We start from the raw sequence: 19,176 nt of genomic DNA on the forward strand, positions 1-19,176 counted from the left end.
TTTTTACTAATTTATACATATTATTGATCAGTATTGTTCATTAACAAGATATACGCATATTATCCGTATATCTCAGAAACTGTACATTTGGCAACGTCGAAAATATAAAATTTGTAATCGCTGGTCCATCTATAATCAATATACATAAGCAGCATTTTGTTATATCATACGGGTTGTCACGGATATCTTTATGTTTTCATACTTTGCGCACACATTAGATATACATATATTAACATGTTCGGTGCCCATCTTGAACAAGCGCCACTAAACTATTAAATTGGTGGTTATACCACCTACTTAAATCGTCCATTTAGTAACACAGTACTACTGACGCCACTTATGCGTCATCGGTACCTTTGATAACACCGTCGCGCGTCGTGGCGCTACTAGTGCGTCATGGGCACCGAACGTGTTAAAAAACCGATAATAAATTATATCATTTCGATGTAGAATTTTAAATAATCTTTACAACCGTGCCTTTGGTAAAAATTAGAAAACTTATCTTCTATGTTGTAACTGGCTACCAAATAAGTGAAAGCATAATGATATGGAAACGATTATGTTACAGCACTTTAGCGTCATCTAATAATTCGGCAAGCAATGAAAAAATTGATTTATCATAATTGAAATGATGTAAACGGTATTAAATTTACATTTACATTTATCTTTCTGACGATTTCAAATCACAATACGAGGGTACTGTAAATTATTATTAGTGTAAGAATCATGCATAGTTTACTTTATACTGAATTTATACAGTGTGTCAATTTGAAAAGGTACCACCTTCTATAATTTGGTCCCTATAAAAGATCTAAAAATATGCAAAAACATGTCAAATGTACATATGTGTGAGGGGGACATTTTGTAGACAAGTTTTCAACTAAATTACATCAACCTTCTAGCGCAGGTCGACTCAAACTCCAAAATCTTTAACAGAAAGAGGGGTTGAGTGATACCTCATTTGAAATGTTCTTCAACTACCTGGTTACTGTCTTGTTGGATTGGCACACATTTGGAGAAGAAGCAATTCTAGAGGATTCATAGAAAAAGGGCAAGCAAGGAAGAAAGACTAATAACGCCATCCCTACTAAAATACATAAAGAATATAATATATATAACATGTAGCATAAAGAATATAATATAATGTTTTTATTATAAGAAACGTGCGATGCTACGTCATCACTCAGCCGATTATTATACAAAACGTACCATATAATTAATTCAAATTCGTTTGAAATGTGACCTTCACATATATTGACATTTGACAGAGGTTAATGTCGTTAACTTTTAAGGTTTCTAATAATTTAATATCAATACAGCGAATAGGAAAATAATTGTAGCGTTAAAGAAAGGAGCAAAAGAGCGTTTTGGGCAAAGAAAGGAGATAACCGAATTAATAAAAGCGAAACACATTCAGAATAAAACATGGGCAGACTACTTCCGATCTCTATTTGCTAAAGGAGGCGATAATGAACCACCAACACCTGAAGTTACAACAAACGAAGAAATAAACATCGAGGAGGGAGAGGTAAAGGAAGCATTAAGAAAATTAAAAAATAGAAATCTCCAGGAGAGGACAGAATATCGAAAGAACTCCTAAAGTACGGAGGACAAGATCTAACTAAACAACTATTAAAATTAATACAAACAATAATAGAACAAAACAGAATACCACAAGAATGGAGATCAAGCATCCTAATACCTCTCTTCAAAAAAGGAGACAAATCGGACCCGGAGAATTACAGAGGAATTAACTTATTAAAAACAACATTAAAATTAACAACCAAAGTGATAACAAACAAATTGAATGAAATTATAACATTAGCAGAAGAACAACAAGGTTTTAGGTCGGGAAGGTCATGCACTGACGCTATATTTATAATGAGGCAAGTTCAAGAGAAATCGTTGGAATACAACAAACCGGCATATTTATGTTTCGTGGACCTTAAGAAAGCATTTGACAGGGTCATATTAAAGGACGTTATCCATTTGTTATACTCGAGAGAGGTACCTCTAGGAATAATTAAAACGATCGAAAACATCTACCAGAAAAACACAATAAAAGTAAAAGTGGACGATGAATTAACTGACCAATTGAAGCCGCCAATGGGATAAGACAGGGGGATTCCTTGAGTCCTTTATTGTTTAACCTAATCATGGACGAAATAATAAAAAAAGTAAGAACTAAAAAGGGATACCAAATGGGAGAAAAACAACTTGAAATAATCTGCTATGCGGACGATGCAATACTAATCTCTCAAAGTGAAGATGATTTACAACGTATGCTGCACCAATTCAACATAATCGCCAGAAAACTGAACATGTTAATTTCCTCAAAAAAAAATGCATGGTTATAACAGCAGATCCAATAAGATGTAAATTGGAGCTGGAAGGTCAGATAATAGAACAAGTGATGGAGTTTAAATACCTAGGCATCACACTATCTAGCTACAGAAGGCTCGAAACAGAAGTGGAAGATCAAGTTAATAGAGCAAACAGAGCCGCAGGTTGCCTGAATGACATAATATGGAGAAATAAAAATATCGGAAAAGAAATGAAAGGCAGAATTTACAAAACAGTCATCAGACCAATCATGACATACGCGGGAGAAACACGACCCGACACAGAGATGACAAAAATATTGCTCTAAACAGCGGATATGAAAACCCTTCGAAAAATCGATGGTAAGACTCTATGGGACAGAGCTTAGAAGTACAGATATACGACGTAGATGCAACGTGTATAACATTAATTACTGGGTAAGAAACAGAAGAATAGAATGGAATGACAACATAAGCCGAATGACAACAAATAGGATAGCCAGGACAGCGAGAGACGGTTCCCCAATAGGAAGACGATCAGTGGGAAAACCACGAAAACGATGGAAAGACAACTTACTAGAGGCACATTGAAAAAAACAGACAGAGTCATGCCTATACAAAAAGAAGAAGAAGAAGTTTTATATTTTGAGATCAGCATAGAAAGAAGGTAAAGAAAACTGTCAGGGGAAATAAATAAAATCAGACGTGTGGCGAGACAGGGATGCGTGTTGTCGCCAATTCTTTTTAAAGCTCTTGAAGGTAAAACAGCTGGAATAAAGGTAAATGGAGTTCCCATGCCCATTAACAACATTAGATATGCGCATGACACTGTCATCTTAGCCGAAAATATTGGGGATCTTCAGAGGGTGGTGACCACACTAGCGGAGTTTGGACAAATATACGGTCTAACAATGAACGTCAAGAAGCCAAAATTTATAAGAATATCGAAAACTCAAAGAAATAACGAGAATCTCTTCATAAACGGAACCAATGTCGAACGAGTAGACCAATATGTACATCTTATGTATGAACAATGATTAACTCCACAGGTGATTACTTACAGGAAATCAAAATTAAAATATAAAATGCTAGGGCAAATTTTAACAAAATGAGAAAAGTGTTCTACACAAGAGATTTGAAGTTAGAGCTAAGAGTTAGGTTGGCTAGGTGCTACGTTTTCACGACGTCTGCTCGACGATTTGTGTGTGTACAGAAGAATTTTGAAAATATCGTGGACAGAACACGTCACAAACAAGGAGGTTCTGAGAAAGATGAATAAAGAAATGGAAATCTTAAATACCATCAAAACAAGAAAATTAGAATATCTCTGATATATTACACATGGAGATTCAAGGAAAAAGAAGCAAAGGGAGCCGCAGAATATCGTGGCTGCGCAACCCGACAGAATGGTACGGATGTACATCAAATGAACTGTTCAGAGCAGTCGTCTCTAAAGTCCAAATAGCTATGATGATTGCCGCCTCCGTCGAGGAGATGACACTTGAAGAAGTAGAAAGGAAACTACCAAAATAAATACCTAAGAAGTTTGACATTTGACATTTGGCATATGCAAAATGTTGACATTTGACACATTCATATAAAAAAGGTTTGATTATTTCCACTTGATGCCATACTAGTTTTTAGAAGATTATGAAACAAGAAATGATTTTGGGCATACTTTTTAAAAATATTTTTGTTATTATTCTTGTGTATGGGATGAACTAAAAGAAGTTATTCTAGATATATTTAATACATTTTGTCAGGTGCTTATGTCAGGTGCTAATTGGAAAATCTTACCTTTTTAAATAAAAATAAAAGAAAATTCTCATTCTAACATAAAACACGTCACTCCACCGCTAAAGAAATCGAAATCTTGTGTTCACGTAACCGTAACAAAACTAACATTCCACACGCCCTAAGTCAGTATCTAGTAGTAGTAGGTACTGTTTCAAAAGCATTCCATAAAATTCAAAGTACGCTATAGGTATTCACAAAAATCATTAAACAACAACCGACACGTCGCAATTTAGTCTTAAACCACGATCCAGCAACCTTTTTCGAAGAGTTACCAAACGAAAATAAAAGTACTCGCATTTGTAAATTATTTCATTTCTTATTCATCGCGTCCAAGAGAGAAAGTTTTGAGTTCAGTAATCAAACAATAAAGATATGTATATCCGACGCTGCTGTTTCAAATTTAATGTGGTAACAGGTAGCGGCGACTTTCGTGATAGGCCTGGATCCCGCGTACCAAAAAAAAGTTTATTATAACAAGCTGGCAGTGAAGAAGAACTACAAATTCTGTTAACCAAAGTAGTGCGAGAAGGAGAACTATATGGTCTTAACCTTAAGGTGAGTGTAAAAAAACTAAAACAATGGACTTCTTCTTATACTTGTTATAGATCTGTCAATCTGTTAATTCCGACGTTGAAGTATTTCTTGAGAGGTAGACTGCCAGCTATCTTCCCATATTTTTGGTGGTCTCCCCGGTGGACGTTTGCCTGTTGGTTTCTGGTTTTCCTTATAGCGCAATTCTTGGTAGTCTATGCTCCTCCATTCTTTTTACATGATTGAACCATTCTTCGTCTTTGCCTACCCCATCTTACTAAATCTTGCAAGCCACATTGCTCCCTGATGATGTTGTTCCTTATTCTATCCCTTCTTGTCTTCCTTGCAATTGCTCTTAAGGGGCATTTAGACGGACTAGTTTTTAAAAGTAATATGTTGCCGGCAATATATATTCGGTATGTTGCTGGCAACATTGCAGCTTCTAATGAAAATATCGCTGTAGGGCCGAGCCATGTGGCCGAAATATTGCTGGTATTTGAACACTATTGCAGTTAGTGGCTGATGCGTTGCCGATAAGTTCGAACTGCTGTGAAAAATCTTGCATGTTGCTCGACTACTCTGTTGAAATTTAACTTGGATTTGTCAAACATAAAAAGAAAAATGAATGTGTGGTCAAATGAAAACATAATAAGTAATAATTGGACTTCGTAAATCATAGGTTTCACTACTATTTTCACCCAAAGTGGACGAAAGTAGAACCGCAAGTCGATATTTGAACTCTTCGTGTAACTTTACGTCAATGCATATCCTATCAATTCCAGGAATTCATTAGGCCCCAAGATGATGATTTTACGGAAGACCAAAAAAACCGAATCATTTTTCATTTAGGGCGTATCTTATTATGTTTAGTAGTACCGTTTTCTATAATTTAAAACCTTCCGGAAATTTTCCCAGCTTTAACCGCTGGTTAATAGGTGCCCTTACACTTATTCTAAAGCAAAAACCAAAGTACATAACTCATTTTATGCAAATTTGTCAGTTACGAGGTCCTGTCTTTACAATTTTAGAATAAAGTACAATTTCACTAATTTCGAGTCATTTTACTAAACTTTCGGTCATAATTGTTTAAACGGAAATGACGTCAAAACATATACTATTTCTGCGACTATAATATGACACTTCCGTGTTGAACTTTTTAACCGGAAATGATATAAAAACCGAAAGGACACATTCTCATCTAGCTAAGGCACGTCGAATAATATATCGCTTACGCTTTTTCAGTGACTTCAAAACGGTACTTTCGGTTGAAACTTGAAAACCCGAAGTCCGAGGTCAAAATCCTAATATTTAATACCATCCTTGGATTATAAGCTTTCATTCGACACCTCATTTGTTATTCTATTCTATCTGTATTAATAACGGAGTAGTTATATTCGCGGACGGACGGACAGACAGTCGTAAAACCGAAAGTACTATATATTTGTTCTCGTCTTTAGTAGTTTTCGGCGACTTTAAAACAGTACTTCTCGTTACATTTCTAAAACCTAGGTCTTAGTCCTTGGATGATAGTTTTCATTCGACAGCTCATTTGTCATTCTGACTGGTTCATATTATAATGACGGAGGAATTGTGTTTACGGACGGACGTGGATAATTCAACGTTTTTACATTTTTTCAAAATTGGGTGAAAACAATAGTTCGAAATCACTTTTTGATATCCTTGTAAAATTCTTAAACAAATAATTATTTAGCATTATTTCCATAGTTAAATTACTCATTGTTTCGCGTTTACTTAAAAAAAGGGCGTATCCACATTTTCTGCTTTTTATTTTTCTTTTTTTTTTTTGTATCGTCGTAGCACGATTAAGGACGCAGCAACTTGTACAATGTCGGACATCTTTATTTTTGACTTCGTCTCGTCAATATTTCAAAAAGGTATATTTCATCTAAAACGGAAATATAATGCAACAAGCATGGCTGGAAATGTTGCAGTAAATATTTTTTATTATTGTTGACAGGCCATACGTAAATATATATGTTTTCACAAATATCGCTGAGCAATATTTCTACTAAATATTGCCGAAAATGTGCAATTTTAGTGGCCCGTCTAAAGGCCCCTTTAATGTCTTCATTTCGGCTGTTCGTAGCATGCGTTTGGTTTTATTAGTGTCTTCTCTTGATTAAATACCACAGGTCATAACAGGTCTGATTCAAGTTTTATAAATTCTAACTTTCCTGTCCATTCTCATATATGGGTTATTCTAGACCACATCTCCTAAACATCCGGACATGACTGCGGCCTTGTTTATTTGTCCTCTTAGGTCTCTGGTCGGATGATGATAACTTGATAAATCTACACCTAGATATTTGAACTGGTTTAGCTGTTCTATGCGTTTCCCCTCTACCACGAGATTATATCTAATTAGATCTTTCGCAATGGTAATTTATTTTGTTTTTTGCGTTGATATGTTCATGTTGAGTCGTCGACATGCTTGGTAGAATCGATAAAGTTGTCTTTGTAGGCCATCCTCATCCACTGCAATCAGGACTGTATCATCCCCATAGCACACGATACTGATTCTACTAAAACAATGGAAATTTCAAAAAAGCACACACCAGTTATAAACATACTAATCAACAACAATATTGTAGAACAAGTGAAAAAGATTAAGTACCTAGGATGTTGGATACATGAAACCTTAGACCAATAACAAGAAGTTAAATGTAGAATAGAACAGGCGAGAAACACCTTTTTAAAGATGCAACAGTTACTCACTCGCTATCTTGATCTGTCTCTACGATACCGCATGATAAAGTGTTACGTATATAGTGTAAGATTACACGGCGTGGAAGCTGGGACGTTAACAGTCAGCTCGTTATGACGTTTAGAGAGCTTTGAGATGTGGGTATTTCCAGTGGCGCGGCGTAACAAACTCCGTCGCCCCCCCCCCGCAGAATTGGAAATGGGGCCCATTTAAAAAATTACTAAATACGACATGTGTAACAAATACCTATATGTGTTACAGCCCAGTAAATCAACGTAAAATATGGCGATACCTTATAATTTTCAATGACCACCGAATTGGTCAACTCAAGACCTTTCGAGTTATTTATGAGTATAAATGTTTATTGTTCAACAAAAAATCCACGTTTTTAGGCGATTTTTCGTAAATAGTTCAAAGGGTAAGTATTCGATCGAAAAGAATATTGTTAGCAAAAATGTATCTAGCTTATAAAAAATGAAACAAAAATGAAGTCTATCGACTCAGTAAAAGAAAAGTTGTAGCACATGAAAAGTTTTTCTTATTCGTCAAATTCCAAGTCAACTATTTCAACGTGAAATAACCAAAAAATGAAATACTTTTCGGGGAAACTTATTAGAACTTTTTTAAAGTGTTTAAAAGAAGCTTTATTTTTTTACAAAAGTTTGTAGCATCAAAACTAAGCCAGTTACGCTCAAAATACAGTTAATTCCATTTTTGGTAAAAAATTGTGAAAATCTCCACCTATTTAGCACCCCAAATGAAACTAATCATTATCGCCTTACAAATTACTTAACTTTTTTGTATGACCTGTAAGTTTCACCGGTTCAAAGTGCTTATTTTTAAAAGGGTTTTAGTTGAAAGGGCTTGAACGAGTCACTAATTACGAGTATATGCAAATTTTAAACAGCCATATCTTAACCAATTTTTGTCTTACAGAAAAACAAAATAAAGCCAAAATATTTAAAAGAGCAAGACCTACATTTCTTTACTCTATGAGATTTTTCGTATCACTAATACTTTTTAAGTTAATTTGAAAAAAAAGGCATTTTTCCAAAATAAAAAAACTTTTTTTACTATGAAACCAAATTTTTTCAAAAATAAGAACTTCCAACCGGTCAAACTTACAGTATCTAATCAATAAATATTTTAAAGTAAATGGTAAAGCGCTAATGATAACTTTTATTTGGGGTGCAAAATAGGGGTAGATTTTCACGATTTTTTTTTAACCAAAAAAGGGGCCAACTTTATTTTGGGCGTAACTCGTAACTCGTATAGTTTTGGCACTAGAAACTTTTATAAAAAAATAAAAATAAACCTTTTTTTTGAAACATTTAAAAAAGTTGTAATGAGTTTTTCCCAAAAATTGCTTCATTTTTTGGTTATTTCAGGTTGAAATATTCGAGTTGGAATTGGAATACGAATAAGAATAATTTTTCATGAGCTTCAACTGTGATTTTACTGTGTCGATAGACTTCATGAATAAGTACACCATTTTTTTTTTGTATCTAATAAGCTAAATTTTTGCTACAAATATTTTTTCGATATCTAATATTTAGTTCGATAAATACTTATTTTTGAGTTATTTGCGAAAAACCCGTCTGAAAACGTTGTTTTTTTGTTGAAAAATAAACATTTTCACTCGCCAATGACTTGAAAAGTATTAAACATAGATAAAGAAACTCTGTAGAACAAAAGTTGCTTATAATTAGTCAATTTATACATTTCCGAACTTATTTTAAACATATGTTTTTCACCCCAAGGAGGGATGTCACTCCCTCAAAATTTGCATAAATCCAACTTTGAAGTGGAGTGTAACTAGAACCTAAATCCAAATTGTCAGTAGTAATTGCACAAGAGCTCTAAAATTCTATATTAATTTTAGAGATCGAGTGCAATTTGTTGCGATTATTTCATGAATAAAACTGTTCAAAACCAAAATTTTATTGTAATTTATTTATGTAAGTACAAATTAGTACTGTTAAACACACAGTTGATATAAAATATTTTACGGTTGAACGTCATCACTTTTATAACTTTTAAAACATTAATTGTCATTAATGTCACTGAATGTATTTTTTCGTAGCAACGAAGGGCATCTGGCGTAATATACTTGACGACGGGATATTATCAAAAATTATCACCTTAATTTACATTTCTGTAGCTTTCTATTGGTCAGAATCTAATATGAATGAAATAATCAAGCAAATACGTCTGTCGTGACGCTTGACGCTGATAATTTCACTCCAAAACTATCATTTACTGAGCTATTGGTGTATTCATGCATTGTTTATGACGACTTATCTTTTTCTTCTTTATTGGTATAGAATAAAATAGAACAAAAGTTACTAAATGATTACATTCGTATTATTCTATGGGATGAACAACTTTCTTCGTGCACACAACTTCATTTTCAATACTGCACTGTTTAAAAACCGTATGTATGCAAATAATATAACAACACATTTTTACATAAATTAGACAACAAGATGAGGCACTTGACATATTGGGGCCCCGTAAGCTTCATGCTGAGGGGGCCTCTGTTACGCCTCTGGATAATTGTATCGAAATACTAAACGTAGGTAAAGATTAAAGAGAAAACCCATTTCTAGATTTAGAAATATTGTTCTAAAATTCGGCAAATTACAATTCTCAAATCTTTCAATAGTCACGTACAAAGCATTATAGTTTATTGTCGTCACCCATAAAAGTTCGTGAGACTGGAAAGGATTAAGTTTCTAGATATGAGATGACTCACTTGCCGAATACGCCTATTTAGAAATTTACGTTTTTAAAGTGAAACACGCAAAGTAAAATCATATAGGTAACTATGACAGATTTTTACATAATATCAGACGACAAGTTGGGACCCCTGCTCGACTGGGGCCCCCCGCAAGCTTCACGCTGCGGGGGCCTCTGTTACGCCCCTGGGTATTTCGTCGTATGCTGGAAATTCCATGGACCGACCGAGCTAGAAATGAAGAAGAAGAAATAAGGCGTATGAATAGAGAACTTGAACTCACATAAAATGTCAAGAAACGTAAAACATCTTATTTAGGACACATATTTAGACACGACAGGTATAACTTCCTTCAACTTATTATAGAAGGAAAAATAGAAGGCCGATGTTGGCTGAAAGACTTCGGTCGATGGCCTTTTGGTACATTGTATCAATAAAGTATGTCTCTCTCTCTAGAAGGCCGACGCTGCCTTGGGAGATGACAAATGACCTGGTTGCGCAACATCAAAGAATGGACAGAATTAGACTTTCAAAGTCTAATAATAAAAGCCCAAAACAGAGAAGACTTTACAGAAGTCATCGCCAACCTTCGCTAAGAAGACGGCACCAATTAAAGAAGATAAGCTGAAATAGCGTAAATAGCTTAACGGTGTCTAGTCGGACCAACTTTGATGTACGGGAACACTGGAACAGGAGAAGTTTTAATTGTGGAACAGGTTAGAGGTTTCGAACGTCAGACTACGAAAACGTCCCATGTATTTTGTCGGACCGAACTTTGAATTGATTTGTTACCCTTTCATTAAACTCTCATGCCAAAATCAGACTGCTATGCTATGTACCACCAATATAATTCCTGTCATTTGACATGTTCTACGTGTCGGACTTATTAAAATGTCCAACATATTTGTCGGGCAAACATTTTTTCATATATTATATAAAGTTTTCTATTGAATAAACTTTAAAACAACCTAGTAGTTTTCACAATCATAAACTTGTACGATTAAAATCACGTTCTACAATTAAAACTTCCCCTGCTCTAGTGTTCCGATACATCAAAGTTTATCCGACTGGACACCGTTAAGCTATTAACAAATTTTCAGCTTGCTATTAATAAACTTTTTTTGGTACGCGGGATATAGGCCTAATAGAGAGTATGGGATTTCTGCGATTCAGAGCAATAATAAAAAAATCGCTCTCAAAGACAAGAGCTGCATGGTTTTGTACAGAAAAGAAGGAAACATGTAACGAAAAGAAAAAAGCTTACTTAAATTCGGTGGCACCGAAAATCCCGACTGCCAAAATCCCTACAGCCAAAATCCCGACGGCCAAAATCCCGACACAAAAGAATCCCGACACGCCAGAATCCCGACACGCCAAAATCCCGACATACCAAAATCTTGACATGCTAAAATCCCGACCTCTATATTTTGAATATTTATTGTCTCCTTTTCAAATGCAGCACCAAATCATATTATAAAGTATTGAAATTGAAAACTTAATAACTTCCTTACTAATACCTAAGTACGGGCACGTACGGGTACTAATTATTGTGTATTTTAAAAGAGAAAATTATTAAACACTTCATTTTATAATGTAAAAGCTATACTTACTGAAATGGACTGAAATAATATTGATTGGTAATATACAGTGATGAGTGCGCTAATAACTGGCAAAATAACGCAAAAGATGGAAAACATTAAGTTGTGAGATAAAAAGAAATGAAACTAGTAGAGTTGGGAAATTTAGCGATAAAAACATATAAGTTTGCATTCTATTTATTTTTCCCACCTTTATTCTAATCGGACGAATTTGGCAACTGCCACTGTGACAGTGACAATTTTAGTTGACATACCTACTCCTCTGATACGTGTCAAGGTGAGAAAGAATAAATAGAATGTAAATTTATAGGTTTTTGTCGCTAAATTTCCCAACTCTACTAGTTTCATTTCTTTTTATCTTACAACTTAATATGTTTTCCATCTTTTGCGTTATTTTGCCGGTTATTAGCGCGCTCATCACTGTATTTTGTTAATATGTATATGGTAAAATGGTTTGAAATAATACAGTAACGTAACAAAAATAAAAAATAGATAATAATGTCAATATGTATTATAGTTTGGAAAATCTGGCGGGATTTTTGATTTGTCGGGATTTTGTCCGTCAGGAATTTTGGCGTGTCGGGATTCTGGGATGTCGGGATTTTGGCGTGTCGGGGTTCTGGCTTGTCAGGATTTTGGCCGTCGGGATTTTGGCTGTCGGAATTTTGGGATAAACCCCCTTAAAATACATGTTCAAGCAAGATACGAGATTAAGAGGCATACGATAATTATAAGACAATAAGAAACGAAAAACATTCATTCTTAAGAAGAATAAAAAATGATCAATGGGGACGTTTTTCGAAAGAAATGGAACATGATTTTTATCTGCAAAAGGAAATATGACGCCTTATAAGAGGTCAGAGAACGAAGGTAAAGGAACTAAGAGAACCAAACCATAACAAAGGATACATGGATTGACTATCAAATGAAGAAGCTAATTTAAGTAAATAGGAAGTTCGAAAAACACTTAAAAAGCTGAAGGTAAAGACGGAATACCAAACAAATCACTGAAATATTCTGGAGCTGCAATGATAGAACAATTAACAAGGCTAATAAACAAAACTATAAAACACAATAAAATACAGGAAGAATGGAGAACGGGCGAACTTAATTCTATAATTCAAAAAAGGAGATAAATTCAGCCAGAAAACTACAGAGGTATCAACTTGTTAAATACTACCCTAAAACTTAAAACTAAAATTTTACAAGAACTTAGTACTGGAAGATCGTGTACAAATGCAATATGTATTTATCATAAAGCAAATTACTGAGAAAACACTAGAGTATAATAGACCATCATTTCTATGTCTGATTGATTTGAAGAAAGCATTTGACAGAGTGAGACTCAAATATGTAATCTATCTTCTGTATAGTAGAGAAGTTCCACTAGATATCATAAATATGTACTATTGACTATTAAAAACATCTACCAAAACAACAAAATGGAAGTCAGAATAGATGGGCAACCTACAGAACCTACAGGCAGCGGCATGCATCTAAACATTCCGTATATGTATTTGGACCATAGGAGTTTTCTATTGGTTCGTTGCAGCACGCGGTAATATTTTAACCAATAGACGGCGAGGTTCCAGATGCATATACGGAATGTCAGTCGGTCCCAAATTCATATTCGGAATGTTAAATATCGTACACCGAAAAAGATAAGTTTTTTTAGAGTCTTTTAAAAGGAGATTGATTTTAAAATACTTGTTACTGTATTATTAAATAAAAATAAAACAATTACAGTATTTCGAATGTTATTTGGTGCGAAATTCATATGCGGAATGTTAATTATTCGTAGACCAAAAAATGGGACTTTTTATTAATCAGTTAAAGGAGACTGATTTTAGAATACCTATTTTATTAATGTATTATTAAAGAAAAATAAAACAATGATTAGGTACCTATTTGGTGCGAAATTCATAAATGGGAGGGTATAGATTTGAGAGACATATTTCTTTATTTGACTAAGGTTTCGCTTTCTCAGAATTCTTAATGACTTGCACGTGTTTCATTCACAGTCATTTGTTTCGAGTTTCTGTCATGTGTCACATAATATTAATATGTACGACATACGTTATTGGTATATACAATAATACAAAACAAAAACGTATGACGTAGATATATTAATATTATGTGACACATGACAGAAGCTCGAAACAAATGACAATCGATGAAAAGCCCTATATATCAATTATGATGTCACTACCTGTATCATAATGAACTTTATTATGATACAGATTTCCATTAAGATACAGATTTTTAACTAATAGGGCTTTTCATCGATTGTCATTTGTTTCGAGCTTCTGTCATATGTTTTATAATCTTTGTAATATAATAAATATACACGGATTATACGACATATGACAGAAGCTCGAAACAACTGACTGCGAATGAAAAGCCCTATAGAATCGCGATATGACATTCGCGATAAAGGTGGCACACGCGCAGTAACCAATGGCGAGTCAAATACATACGCTTTGACAGTTCTCAATATGTAAACAAACTGTCAGACTGACAAACTACTTAATTTGTTTGCGTTACAAAATTAATAAATTTGAATATATTTTTTTTGTGAATGATCATAGAACAAAAATCGTGTATAGTATTTTTACTACAAAAACGTTATTATGTAGGTCAAAATTTTTGACGTAAGAGAACTGTCAAAACATTAGAATGTGACTTTTCATTATTGCTATGTTTATTATAAACACGGCAATAATGAAAAGTCACATTCTAATGTTTTGACAGTTCTCTTACGTCAAAAATGTTGACCTACGTAATAACGTTTTTGTAGTAAAAATACTATATACAACTTGCATTTAATTATCATTATGACGCTCGTACTCTATACGAAACTCGTTTCGTATCCTTTATACTCGCTTCATAATGACCATCATTAAATGCTCGTTGCATAATATACTATTAAAAACCAGTCTCATTTTAACTGGGTTTAATAAAAATCGTCTTTTTGTTCTACGGCTAAATATTCGTAACCGGCGAAATTCGTAAATTCGTAATCGTAAGGCGAAACCTTAGTCAAATAAAGAAATATGTCTCTCAAATCTATACCCTCCCATTTATAAATTTCGCACCAAATAGGTACCTAATCATTGTTTTATTTTTCTTTAATAATACATTAATAAAATAGGTATTCTAAAATCAGTCTCCTTTAACTGATTAATAAAAAGTCCCATTTTTTGGTCTACGAATAATTAACATTCCGCATATGAATTTCGCACCAAATAACATTCGAAATACTATAATTGTTTTATTTTTATTTAATAATACAGTAACAAGTATTTTAAAATCAATCTCCTTTTAAAAGACTCTAAAAAAACTTATTTCTTTCGGTGTACGATATTTAACATTCCGTATATGAATTTTTGACCGACTGACATTCCGTATATGCATCTGGAACCTCGCCGTCTATTGGTTAAAATATTACCGCGTGCTGCAACGAACCAATAGAAAACTCCTATGGTCCAAATACATATACGGAATGCTTAGATGCCAGCGGCATAAGACAGGCTCATTGAGCCCTATGCTCTTGAATTTAATCATTGATAAAATCATCAAAAGCGCCAATAGAAGGAAGATGATACAGAATGGGAAACAAAGAAATAAAAATCCTCTGTTACTCAGACGATGCAATACTGATAGTCCAATACGAAGATAGTCTGCATATATTAATTCACAGTTTTAACATAACAGCAAAAAAATTCAATATGACAACTTCATCTCAGAAAACTAAAACTAAAATAAAAGTAATCAGTAAAGAACCAATCAAATGTAAAATAGAAATTGATGGCATCAGTATTGAACAAGTAATTCACAAAATTACAAAATTTTGTATTTAAAAAAATAACAGCTTCCAAATCACATATTCTAAAAGTTTTAAAGTTAATTTGTTACTCCAAAAATTGCGGAACAAAGCAAAATCGTAAATTATTTATATATTTTAATAATCAACATACAACTTTGACATTGCGTTCAAATTTCAATATTTTTGCTTAAGAGCGTAGGTGCAAAATTTCGGACCAATGCTTTTTAAATACATTCATTTTCCTCGAATCCTGAGAAAACTAATAAGTATTTTTGAAAAATTTAAACGCATAGGTAATTGAAAGATTACATTATTGCGGAGAGTCGAAAATCCCTTAGAATAAGCAAAGTTTCTTTTGAATGAGATATTTGAAATTAAAAATCATACTAAATTTTTATTCCCCATTAACTTATTAAAATAAACATTATAGAAGTTTTCAGGGACTTTCGGCCCTTTGGCATTTAAGAAGTTTTGCGCCTAAGCTCTTAATAACCCTTAAAATTCCAGACCGATCGACCAATTAGTTTAAAAGTCCAATTTGTGTACCCTAGAGATCCTTTTTTGCAATAATATTGGCCAGAAAATAATAAAGATACAAGCAACAAGATATTCTAAGCAACAAATAAACATGTAAACATTAAAAAACACAATCTTGAAGGTTTTTGATATGATGTATAAGTTCCATATTTCACTTTTTGCCGATAGACAAAAAAAGCGGTAATTCACCGTTTTTGACTTAAGAGGAAACAGTAGCGATCAACAGGTAGCAAAAACGCGTTCCAAGATTGCACCTGTAATTTTGAATATTTTTTCGAGATATTTGGCACACGTATTCGTAATATAATAAAGAATGGCGGTACAGAGCCCAATTTGAAAAATATATTAATATGTGGAAATTACTCTGTAATTTAATACAATATTAAAAAAACGAGCCTGTACCGCCATTAAGAAGAACAAAAAAATACACTTCCTTCAAATAAACTTTGTTATCCGATGCCTAGATTTTGTGTCATTTTGGAACTACTAAATTTTTTTATTTCATTAGTAGTTCCAAAATGACACAAAATCTAGGCATCGGATAAAAAAGTTTATTTGAAGAAAGTTTATTTTTTTGTTCTTCTTAATGGTGGTACAGGCTCGTTTTTTAATATTGTATTTAATTACAGAGTAATTTCCACATATTAATATACTTTTCAAATTGGGCTCTGTACCGCCATTCTTTATTATATTACGAATACGTGTGCCAAATATCTCGAAAAAATATTCAAAATTACAGCCGTAATCTTGGAACGCGTTTTCGCTACCTGTTGATCGCTACTGTTTCCTCTTAATTTGTTAATAATAAGCTGTTAATAGTCCTGTCGCCAGGGGGGGTACAAACGGCGTCCTTTATTCAGATGGACTTACCCAAGTTTTTTTATGTAAAAATCTATACCATTTTTATTCAGTTGCAATGCGAAGGCAAAACAATCTTATTTTTCACTTAGAACAGGGAGCGCAGTCCAGCACTCTGAATCGACGATTTTCGACTCTTATTGGAGTCATCATCGGAGAGACGTAGGCCTGCTGCTCTCTGCTCGAAGTGACCAAACCATGAAAGTTTATCCCCGCATTGCAACTGACGTGTATGGAGTAGGTGACTAGCGTCATCTGGAAATTGAAAGGTAAAGTTTTCAATAATAATAGCAACATTAATATTATTGAAAAATATTAATAATATTAATAAAAGATTTTTAAATTGAAAACGTATTGGTCCATTTCCCTGGTAACACCTCCATGACTTCTAAAATTTACAAGCCAGATGGATGCTGCAGCTGCAGTGAAGACAAGAGGGAATTCTAAAAAGTTGCCATTCACAACCCCCGTCTGCAGCTTGGTAAAGTTCCACTTTATGGACACAAATGGACCAATAAGTTTTCAATTTAAAAATCTTTTTGTAATAATTTTAATATTTTTCAATATTATTAATGTTGCTATTAGGATTGAAAACTTTACCTTTCAGTTGCCAGATGACGCTAGTCACCTACTCCATACACGTCAGTTGCAATGCGGAGATAAACTTTCATGGTTTGGTCACTTCGAGCAGACAGGACCGCGTTTAGGCCAATTGACGCCCTAGGCAATTTTCTATTAGCCGCCCTTCAAACATGTACCATTTTTGCCAAAAAATTGCAGAAATTTGTATTTAAATAAGAATACACTAAAAATGGATTTAAACTACATGTTTGCATAGGGCTTTTCATCGATTGTCATTTGTTTCGGGCTTCTGTCATGTGTCACATAATATTAATATATCTACGTCATGCGTCTTTGATTTGTATTATTGTATATACCAATAACGTATGTCGTAGATATATTAATATTATGTGACACATGACAGAAGCTCGAAACAAATGACTGTGAATGAAAAGCCCTATACCCATAACAGAGCAAACTGTCATTCCAGTTCGATCACATCAAAGACATCTTTTCAAAAAAAAACTTTTTAAAAATTTTTTTTTTCTTGACAAAATCGACAAATTGTTAACACGTTCTTGCGTCATATTTGATGGGAAATTATTTTTAATTCTTGACATTTTCGAAAATGACCTTTCAGCGGACACGTTGGCAACTGGGATGCACAAATAAATATGCAAAGCAATGTCAAAATTAGGAAAAATATCTTTCAGTCCACTTAGTGCAGTCACTGAAGGTTTTCACCTCCGATTTCGTTGAACCTCCATCTATTTTCATGAAAATTGGTAAGTAGTTAGAGGATACCTCAAGGAACAAAGGTGACATGATGCCAACTTGCGCTTTTACTGATGTGGTGGATGCCACCCCTTTTCGGGAGGTGAAAATTATTATTTTTTTAATAATACCATAAATCGATAAAGAGACAAATTCTAAGCAAAATTTGTTATATAAAGTTATTAATATAAATCAATACTTTTTGAGTTATTAAAGATCAAAGATTTTATTTTTTCGTAAAAAAATGCATGTTTTAACCCGGGAGCATTCGCGCTCACTTCTGTAACCTTAACAGTCGCGTGTTAGATTTTATCTCACAATACGAATTTAAATACGAATTTACAACAAATTTTTATTTTATAGTATTTTTATTTACTTGGTATGTTAGAAATATTATTTATAACAATTATTAAAGCTAATTGGCTCTCCCCAAAGCTATGAATTCCACAAAAAAAGAAGAAGACAAAAAAATACCTACGCATTAGTACACCCTTCCTCGAGGTAATTACGAAATTTTTTCAAAATTGCAAAATTTTTCATCAAGTTATCGCGAAAAAGGAGAAAATGTTAGATTTTATCTACGGCGCGACTGCTCGCGAGTTAAAGCTGTTTTTCACGTATAACTCAAAAACTCTAAGCTTCTACAAAAAAAGTTATAATTACCAAAATTGAAGATAATAAAAAGCTGAATACACTCCTCACTTAAAGAACTAAACTAATGGTAATTCAAAGTGAGTTATGGGTAATTGAATGTATATTTTTTTCGACGAGTACTCAAATCTAAGTATTCAATCTTAAATAACGGGAAAATGATGCGTTTTATAAAATATACCTGTTAAGCACTTGTCAAAGTACTTCGGAGTACCTATCAAATGAGCTCCAGTAGAAGTTAATAGCGTCACAATTAAGCA

General features: G+C 33.6%; 1 protein-coding gene across 5 annotated transcripts in view; it reads right to left on the reverse strand.

The window, feature by feature from the left end:
* Nucleotides 1-19,176, reverse strand: part of LOC114328622 (probable cytochrome P450 49a1) — a 355,075-nt gene that overhangs the window by 164,968 nt on the left and 170,931 nt on the right. The window contains exon 1 of one of the 5 annotated variants that reach the window (XM_028277515.2): nucleotides 4,119-4,397. The exons of the other annotated variants lie outside the window; for them this stretch is intronic. The gene's annotated coding sequence lies outside the window, so the exon portion shown is untranslated. Of the gene's footprint in view, nucleotides 1-4,118; nucleotides 4,398-19,176 lie in introns of those variants that run through there. 5 annotated transcript variants of the gene reach the window in all.

Source organism: Diabrotica virgifera, chromosome 6 (genome assembly GCF_917563875.1).
Source record: "Diabrotica virgifera virgifera chromosome 6, PGI_DIABVI_V3a".
Taxonomy (NCBI): Eukaryota; Metazoa; Arthropoda; class Insecta; order Coleoptera; family Chrysomelidae; genus Diabrotica; species Diabrotica virgifera.